We start from the raw sequence: 10,548 nt of genomic DNA, 5'->3' as shown, positions 1-10,548 counted from the left end.
TCACAAGTTATGAAGTCCAAATGGCACCGTATAAAAAAAATGACCCAAACACATTTGTCTAAGTAAGTGAATCCTCTATCCACCCAGTCACAGCAGGAACAAGTCATCTATGCTCAGGCCTGGGGCCATTGGCAGTCGACAACATGACAGTATACAGTAGTGTATATATCTCAATGAGGGCCCAGTCATTAAGGATAATTATAGTATATGAGGGAGGAATTTTTTTGTTGAAAAATCGTTCTAGGTCAACACGGTGGTAATGAGTTTCAAAATGAACAGCCATCTTCTGTTGTGAGTGGGCAAGGAACAGGAGGCTGTATTCTAATCAGGGTAATGGTATCTCTTGGCATGAGTGCGAAGTTTGAGACGTTAGCTGAACACTGTGGCGTGACGCACCATAGCCATTTTGGTGATTTGCAGGAAAGGAGACAATCAGTATTGGGGGTAAATATACTCTGTATATGTTTTCATATCTAACACACTGTTGTGTACAGTGCTTAGCAGCAGAGTCTGGTCCAGACCAGTGGTGTAGTCTAGTGTTTTCTAGTGGGTATACTGTGATTCTTCCCTCCCAGCCTCATACCGTTCATTTCGGAACGCCATAAAAATACATCTGCGCTCCCTGTCTGACGTTATACAGTATATATCGAAAATAAATACATCAACATTTGGCAAGATAATAAGACAATGAATAAAAAAGATCGAGATAAGTGTTATTAATGCAACTGTATTCGACCACTGTCCTTCCCGATACGGCGTGTGAGACTGCAGCTACTGCGTCTGCGTTCGGCCGCTATCTCGCGCGATACGGCGTGTGAGAAGTCAAGTTAAAAAAAAAAAGAAAGAAGGAAAAACTAAAAGTCTTCCCAACAATCCAGTGGGTTGCTCTTCCTCCAAGCCTCCGCCCGCCCTGTGTGGATGACATCACACAGCAACAGTGTTCAAAGCAAGGTCAGACTCCAGTCAAACAGATCCATCATCTGATGCAACAGACCCAGAGGAGGAGTCAGGTTGGAGAAGCATTTATTATTCATGCGCCGTTTATGAGAACGGCTACTGAGAGGATGGGAGACAAATATAAACCTTTCCATCACACGCACGCCTCACACGCCTCACTCTCTCTCTCTCTCTCTCTACTCTCTCTCTCTCTCTCTCTACTCTCTCTCTCTCTCTCTCTGTCTCACTCTCTCCTGTCCATCTCTTCTCTCTGAGGGAGTTTACCCTTGGACTTGTCTTAGGATTCATCAATACATCAATGGCGATAACACAGGAAGCTCCCTGAGGAATGTACTTCCTACCTTCCTGCCTCCTCTCTGGGCTGACTCAGGAGGGTTGAAATTTCAACAAGGAACACTGCGCTGGCATTTAGATGGGCTTATTGCTGTCAATTTGATTTAGACGGAGAAAGGACAAGTTCAAACGCAACTGTTCCGAAACCGTTCCGTTTGAAGTCAATTTGAAAAGAGATGAGTCACTCCCAGTAAATTAAATGTACACATTTGTGATAGATTAAGAGAACAGAGGTTTGAGGGCAAATTAAATGTGCTACTGGTTTCACATTCTGGCCCGTATCTGGAGGCCAGCTAGATTTCTCATACCATTTATAGAGCATAGCTAGATACAGTGGGGGAAATAAGTATTCGACCTATCAACATCTTTTTAATTCAACATATTTCCTCTGCAGCTATTCATATGGAATGTAGACCAGACAGTGGAATTAACTCAATAAAACTACACCGCTAAATAAATTGTTACATCCCAATCTATACAAATAAAAAAAGCTATGTGCAATAAAGTGGAATTCATAGGATTTCTTCACCATACAATATTTATCTGAACTGTGAATATCCCTTTTCCATTACAGGAAATAGGGTCAGCTGACCCCATCTGTTAGCGGCTGAGTTCCATTGGCTGAGGAGATGGATTTCCCATGTTTCCCCTTTCATACCCTGCCAAGAACACAGAATACACACCTCGTCAAACACCCCTGTTTGATGTCAAACCTGTCTGGCCCCCTCGACATTCTAATCTGGGATTCCAGGGATGACAGTATCAGGGCAGCAACAGGATAGCAGGCAGCCATTCATCCCTACGACACCATCCTCCAGTCTAACTCTCCACAGACAGAAGAGTTGAAAGAGAGAGAGGGTGGGGGACCAAAGAGGGGAGGGCGAAGTCAGATGTCGAAGCGGAGAAGTTGAAGCGAGGTGACGTAACGTTAGTGTGACCCCACCGCCCACTCTCTCTGTCTCTCTCTCTCCACACCTTTCTCCTCTTCCTGGTTCCCTCGTGCGTCACTCTTTGATGTGGGCGGGACTAAATTAGAAGCTGGTGTCCTCTCCCGCCAAGGCTGTGCCCACCCGCACTCTTGCCACAGTCGTAATCTCCTCCACCACAGAGAGGGGAGGCTGGGCACACTCTGGGGTTTGCCAGGGGGCAAACATGCGCTATGGAAGTAGTGGTTCATACTCTGATGTTTGTACCTCCCACACCTCTGTATGTGTATACAGACATTTAATTATATGACAACTGACGTCCCCTCAGAAGGTCTGGAGGATGTTAGTTTAGCCAATCTTGCCTTCTGTTTATTGGGAGCCCTGCTCCATCCACTGTATTTGTAAGCAGATATGTTTCAAGTTGATTTCGTTTTAACGTGCCTTTTTACAATCTGGAATGGGGATTGGAATTGGAAGGGGGAAAGCGCTTCCACACACAAAATGGTGGTGTTCTAATGAATCTCATGACATTCTTATGACATTCGTAAGACATGAATTACTGAGTAAGGTGGCATTTCAATTAAATGCTGGACTTGACCGAAGATGACATTGTCACTCTATTAATGCCGATAGAATATTGCAAACGGCTGTTTTGCAGTCGAACCAAAGGGATTGAATTGAGTGAGTGACAGATATTCAGCCATGGGAATACGTTTGTTACAACATTTTATAGAATCAAGCGCTGGGATGTTTTTACACTTCCTGTATCTTTGTAACTCTTCATAACCCTTCCCGTATAGCGGTGTTGCGTGACACTAAACAATGACTGCATCGATACGAGGACGGAACGACGTTATCTGAAAAAGACGCCAGTGACTTCAGCTAAAAAAGCAACAATAAAAAGGGACGTGCCGTCTGCTTTCGGAGTTACCCAGTTGCCAGATGGCGAAGAAGAAGAAGATTCTAGGGTTCTAGCCATGTCCAGAAATAACTCCTAGATAGCCCCTACTCCCCTAGACACTTGTGTAGATCTCAGAGGCCTAAACATGCACCAGAAGATGGACAAAACATCCATCTCACCTATTAGAGAACATCAGAACATCACAGTGTTTCCTCTATATGCATTGATTCGTGGCGGCCGCCACGAATGAATTTTCTCCGCCACTAATTGATTCATTGATTCTCGCGCAACGAGAAAGGCAGCAAGGTATTATGAAAAAAACAAACAGATTGAAGCTAGATTTAGACCGCTTTCAGACCTACATTTCGTTCCGATTTAGCGAGCAGTAAGTTACAATGTTACAGACAGCGTAGGCTACTCCGTAGATTTTACCCAGAAGTATAAATTGGGCTTTAATCGGCCCCACACGCGTGAAGTGACGCGCTTGCAAAACAGTTTTGTGATTGGTCCATCTCCTCTCCCTCTCTCTTCGCCTGTCCCTTTAATCCCGTATCCTAATCGAAAATGCAACATCATCAGCGACGACTGTGGGTTATTGCATTTACTGCTGTTCTCTGGTTCATGTTCTTATACCAGTGCTCAGTATACGAGTATTTTAAATGAACATTCGTAATGTAGTCCGGTTCCATGTGTACTCTTGTGTACTTCATATTCGATGAGCTGATATTATACGGTAACCTATGTACTGTATGCACGTTCCGCATGTTCTGCTGCTGCTGTAGGATATATCTTGGTATTTGATCACCTTCTATATAAAATCACCTGCGCAGCTTTTTTAAATGTGGCCACCCTTTAGTTTTTGGTGAAATTACGTCTTTGTTTTGAGCGCCAGTGCGCGTTTAAAAAATTCCGGGCGCGAAATATAAACACCCCGCCACTAATATGAAAAATCCTGGAGGAAACACTGCATCAGATCTATTACCAACCAACTGACTGTGTGACCACAGTTCACCTCATATGCCGGAACCATGACCCTCACAGCTCCAATATCCTCCTGGCCGTAACAGAGAAGATAAAGTCATTCAATTAGTTCTCCAGCACGTTACCATGTAATGGACTGCACTTATATAGCGCCTTTATCCAAATCGCTTTACAACGGCCTCTCATTCACCCATTCACGCACACATTTACACATCAATGGCGGCAAGCTACCATGCAAGGCTCCGGCCTGCTCATTGGGAGCAATTTGGGGTTCAGTGTCTTGCCCAAGGACACTTCGACATGTGGCCAACCGAACCGCCGACCTTGCGATCATTAGACGGCGGCTCTACCCCTGCGCCACAGACCTTTACCCCCAAGATAAAGTCATTCAATAAGTTCTCCAGCACGTCAACATGTCTTTGACAGGTAACGGTATTTGCCATTCGAAGAATACTCTAGTGATATTCTCCGAACTCGACACACGACAGAATGCCTGAAATGCAAGACATAATATCGAACGCCCCCCCCCCCCCCCCCCCCGCGATAATTCACAGACTTCCTTGCCTTTGTAGTCCCTCTCGCTGTGGCTTGAATGAAAGCACCCAACCCCTACCGCAACCTCACAGAGGTACGCGTGCCTCTCTCTTTCCCCTCTCTGCTCTGGGAGATATGCAAATAGAGGAGCGATAATGTCAACCCTCCCCGGGGAGAGGAGAAGGTCGGTTAAAGTGTTGCGTCAGAGAGGATGTCACATTTCACGGTCCAGTAGAATTATTGAAATACCAAAAAAAGCATAACAACCTTGACTCCCTTGTAAGGGACGGAGGGGGGGATGGGGCAATGGCGGGGGGGGAGGGGGTGGCGGGGGGGGGGGGGGGGGGGGGGGGGGGGTAGTGCTTGATTTAGGTTCCAGTCGGAGCAGGGTAAATGGAGTTAAGGGGAGAAGTAAAATGGAGGCCATCCGTGCCGCTGGTACAGCCAGGGTTCGATGTTGTTAGCCCCGTAAACGGTGAACAAGGAGTCACCAGGCACCTGGGCTGAGTAATAAGTACCTATCCAGGTGTGTGCATGTGGGTGTGTGTGCGCACATGTGTGTGTGTGTGTGTGTGTGTGTGCGTGTGCATTTGCGTTTGTGTGTGCATGCGTGCATGAACGTGCGTGTGCGTGTGTGTGTGGGTGTGGGTGCGTGCGCTTGTGTGTGTGGATAAAAGTGTTGTTCTTTCATCCAGTCGCTGCCACTGCCTGAGGTGTGTGTGTGGATGTGTGTGTGTGTGTGGCTACGCCAACCAGGCCAGACCCTGGGAAGGAATCCGCTGAGCTAGCTTGTTCAAGCAGAGAGCCTGATTGGCTGGCCGGTTCCTTTGAATTGTTCCTCTGAGCCCCAACCCCTGGTGGGTTGTTGTTGGCGTGAAGATGCTTGGAATTGTGTTCACACACGTTTCACCACCGGTTGTTTCCGGGGGATATTTTCCTGTGCATAAAAAGTCGCTAACCCATCGGAAAGAAATTAAATAGCATCATTTTACTTGTATTTATTTGGATGTATGTGTTGAACCTTTAAACCCGATACTACTGTTAGTGCTTTAGAGCTGCAGTTTGAAGCAATACTGTAGCATTTTTGGATACAGTATATTTCAATCAGGTTCCGTCTTCTCCGGTGTGTTCAATGTTGGTGAAAGGCTTTTGATGAGGAAGTCAGCCAGACACACACGTACGCTGCTTGGGTTAGCTAAGGTATGACTAACAAGCAGTGAGAGACATCAATGAACCCCATTATGTCTCCTCAGATGTCCATATACTTTCAAAGGAAATATGACAGACGTCTGCTTTGACTACATTCCAACTGAATGACGATCTGTGAGTCCATATCTGCACACAGAACACTCCATATGGTCCAACAAATGTGTGATAGGGAGATTAATTGAGACACGTTTTCAACAAGGAGAACATTCATATATATTGTTTTAACTGGATGTGTGTGTGTGTGTGTGTGTGTGTATGTGTGTGTGTTGGGGGGGTACTGTACAGTAGGCCTTAAGGTATTAACATCTAACACACTGGTAATTGCATCAGGGAGGTTTGTTTTTATTTTTTAATAACACACGTGCAGGGTAGCGTTAAGTGTTACCAATTTTTTTTCTTCTTCATATAAATTAGTACTTTCAATAGTCTATATGGTTGATCTAAGTTGTCAATGTTATTACATTAGGATAACTAACCCTAACCCAAAATACATATACGGTACCTCATCTTATCCACCTCATTTTTCTGGTTTTCTGCTCGAAATGACATGCCCACAGTGAATATAGAATATCTCCACAATCACAAGGGCCTTCATAATGATATTGTTATCAAATGAAAGCTAACACCTGTGGGGTGGCTGTAGAAGTGTCAGAATCAAAATCTATGTTACTGTGTCAGAGCAAATAGAGCTAGAACATTATAAAACATCTCAAATTCAGTCTCCGCCTAAAAAAACAACAGCTTTTACAGTGAATATCACCTTGGAAACCTGATAACGAAGCCCAAATCATCTAGGAATCAGTACTCCACGGTCTTATTAGTACTTGTGCCAAAGTCAATGCTAGTAATGTGAGCAAATGCAACTTTGTACCTGTTTTAGTACAGGTATGTTTAGGCGGACACCTATATGTTTATGCCATTTGGAGATGTTGGCACCATCTTTGACCTTTGACCTTTCTCATGTATCAGATTTATTTTTTATTTTTTTTGGGGGGGGGGGGGGGGGGGTTTGGGTTGGCCGACCAATGGTATGGAAATTCGGCGTTGAAACCGGACATGACACATTCTCCAGTTGGAGAAAACTGGATGTGACTTAGGCCGTGTTTACCGTCTCTGGAAAAAAATGGTGGCATCGTATAGCATGCAAAGTTGTGAAAAAAATGTGATATCGATGAAGAGAATTGATCGAGGTAAACTCTTTATATCACTTCGGATCCCCATCGGGGTCCGTTGGCTCCTATGAGGTTAAAAAGGTCCTTTATTTTGGATTTATTATGACACAGTTAGAGTTAACATTGTTGCCTATATTTCAGGATCCATTGACACGGATTTAAAATACAAACAGCCGTTCATCCGCCGCCCCTGCATGCGTGCGTGTTTGCGTTAGTAAGCGTTCCACGGAGGGGAGAGAAACAGATGCTATATACTAGCAGGAGTAGGAGGGACGTGGATGGGAAAAGGGATTTTCTGCCATCAAAGAAAGTTAAATGACTAGAATTGGTCAGTGTGCTAGATGTCAAAAGTTCGACACACTTCCCCATTCAATTGAATTTGGACATGAATAAGTGTAAGACATAATAACCTTCTGACATAAATAAGTGTACCACATAATAACCTTCTGACATGAATAAGTGTACCACATAATAACCTTCTGACATGAATAAGTGGACGACGGTTTTGATAACGCAACTTACGGAAAAAGACACATGAAGTGATCATGTGCCCTCCCACGCCTCTTCTTCATGGCTATAGAACATCTATACCGGTTGATGATTTGAAAACGTTGTCACAGCAGCAATGCAGCCTTGACAAGAGAGTCCATTTCCTCAGAACAGCCTGAACGCCTCCCTCGAATCGCGTGATGAGGTGGGCTGAGTCCCATTAGGAGCCATTGTGCTCCGTTATGTGGCAGTTTGAAGGCTCCGCAGATTTGCTGAACTCCTATTAGCCGGGATTGAGGGATCTACTGTACAGCAGAATCCATCACTAATGGCCGAGGTCCTGTGCATGTGTGTGTGTGGTGTGTGTGCGTGTGTGTGTGGTGTGTGTGTGTGGTGTGTGTGTCTGTGCGTGTGGTGTGTGTGTGGTATGTGCGTGCGTGTGTGTGTGTGGTGTGTGTGTGTGTGTGTGTGTGTGTGTGTGTGTGCGTGCGTGTGTGTGTGCTGTGTGCATGTGCTGTGTGTGCGTGTGCTGTGTGTGTGCGTGCATGCAGAGAACATCTCAGCTAAGAGGGCTTAGAGGCCAGGCAGTGGAGCAGCTGTGGAGGAGCTCTGAACCATCATCATTATCTTCTTCTGTGGTGTCTCCTCTCCTCATAGACAGTCTACTGCTTGAATGTGGCGGTATACGAAAGGGCAGCGTAAAAGGAAGCTAGCCATAGTTAGCATAGCTTTGTCGTCACCAAAGAGTGTCGAGACGCAGCCGTTGGAACTGGCGATGTGAATGTGAATGTGAATGTAAATGCGAATGCGAATGCGAATGTGAATGCGGCGGTGACGTTAAGCTGACGCCACTTTGACCTCGATCTGACGTCTGACCAGGGCTGCCAAGTTTCACCAAAAGTTTGGAGTGAGATTTTTGGGCGGTGGAGCGACCCAAAACGGTGCACGTTTTGGCAGCGGCGGCCCCTCTCTCCCACCCAATTATTTGTGCTAGTTTCCTGCAATTTTACATGTTGTTCATAATAAACCAGCACAAGAAATGAAAATAATTAACATTTTATAAAACAAGAAAAAAATTCAGACAATAATCATATTTATGAAATCTTAATAAACAAATACAGTAGCCTACAGACTCTAAAAGAAAAATTGGCCCCATCAACAGGACTCAGCCCCTTGGTCAGCAGCAGAAAGACCTGTGGTCATCATCTTATATACAGTGCATTGCTCATAGATGGCTATCATTTTATACAGTACATACCAGGGTTTTTCCTGGGTCAGAATGAGGGCTTGGTGGGTGATTTTGTGATTTCCACCTCCTGCGCCACAGCCGCCCCATAAAGAGAGACCAAACCGTCTACTTCTAGTCTGTGTTGTGTGCGGCAGCCCCATGTAAGCCCCCTGCAAAACACACGGAAGACAAGAGGCGTCTCACAGCGCTGGCTAGAGGCTAATCAGTCCTAACAACCCCCCACACCTCCTCCTCCCTCTCCTCCTCCTCCCTCTCCTCCTCCTCCCTTGTCACAGCAATCAAGACTGGAAGCGTCTTTTCCCATGATGCTCTCTTTCCTTTCACACCTTGATGGACACTTCCTGGAGGGGGGGGGGGCATCGAGCGCCGTCAGGGTTGGTTCGAGGTGTCTGTGTCTGTGTCTGTGTGTGTGTGTGTGTGTGTGTGTGTGTGTGCGTGTGTGTGTGTGTGTTTGTGTCTGTTTGTTCTGTGGAATGCTGAAGGCTGACGGAAGGCGGTGGCAGGAGTGAAGAGGAGTGAGAAGGAGTGGAAAAACCTATCGCAGACAACAGAACAACGGGGCGGACGACATTCTGTTGACGGTGCTTAGAAATGCAATTTCTCACTCGAGAATAATCGGTGTCAGTTCTAGGACAGGAATACGAAACAGAATGTTACGGCAATTACCGGCAACAATCGGAAAAAGGATACCGTTCTCCGTCAGCCCCGGGCCTTGCGACCGCTGGCCCACCGTCAGACGTTAGAGGATGCAGACGGATGATTTGTGGCGGCATTTCAGCCTGGGAGGCCCCGACTGGCTAGCTGGGCAAAAATATGCGAGCGAGTGTCTATTATTAAACAATGCGCCATAATTCCTGAGTTATGGATTCTCTCGGGCTTGACGAATACAGCCAATAAAAATATGCAAATGAGCCCCGGGCGTGATGAATATGTGTGTGTTTACGGGTGTGTGTTTACGGGCGTGTGTGCGAGTATGTGTGTGTGTGTGTGTGGGGGGGGGGGGGTAGCATCCCAGCGAGGTCACATCCTTAGTTGTGTCTCCCCCCGGTGCCGTCTTCATTCATTCCGTCGACAGCTGGCCTATGCAGTTAATTGTGCCTCTACGAAAGAAACAGATACTGATGCGGCCCCATTGTAAATCACCGCCCTGGATGCGTTCCAGAGACGCCAGCTGTTCTACACAGTACGTTCCCCCCTCTTCTCTTCCGCTGTGATTGGTGGGTTTTTCGTCGCGACGCCGACGATTGGCTGATTTAATCGCTGCGCTGCGATAGGTGGGTTTTGTCCAAGCCCCGCCCCCCCCCTCCCTTGTTTGTCACCTCTGTCTGTCGACACCAGAGGTGTGTTGGGATATCTGAGGTGTAAAGTCGATTAGTCTCCGGGATTTCTCCCTGGAGGAACTTTGGAACAAAGTGGTGCTTTAAACAGCTTTAACTGTCATTTCCTGCAGTCTAGAGCCTCGGAATCGTGCGGTAGTCACGGTGACAATAGCCTAGTACTATCACTTCCCGACGAGACAAACGCAACCTCTCCGTACAGTGAGGCCTGAATGAAATAGTGTACGCCTCTTCCGGCTGTCGTTGGGAATCTTTAGGCAGTAACAAACAGGAGTGGCCTAAGCACAATGCTTGTGTGCATGTGTGTGTGTGCGTGCGTGTGTGTGCACGAGCAGCACGCTTCTGTCGGAAGGTCGATATTCACACCGGCTGACCGAGGACTCCCAGACTGAAGTTTGTTTTTCCAGGAGAAACAGAACGAGCCTCTCATTTGTTCCACCGACAGCCTGGTCTGACTCGG

The sequence above is a fragment of the Nansenia antarctica genome (genome assembly GCF_963989245.1).
Source record: "Nansenia antarctica genome assembly, chromosome: 6".
Classification (NCBI taxonomy): domain Eukaryota; kingdom Metazoa; phylum Chordata; class Actinopteri; order Argentiniformes; family Microstomatidae; genus Nansenia; species Nansenia antarctica.
The sequence above is the reverse complement of the archived record's forward strand: the minus strand, read 5'-3'. Positions refer to the sequence as shown.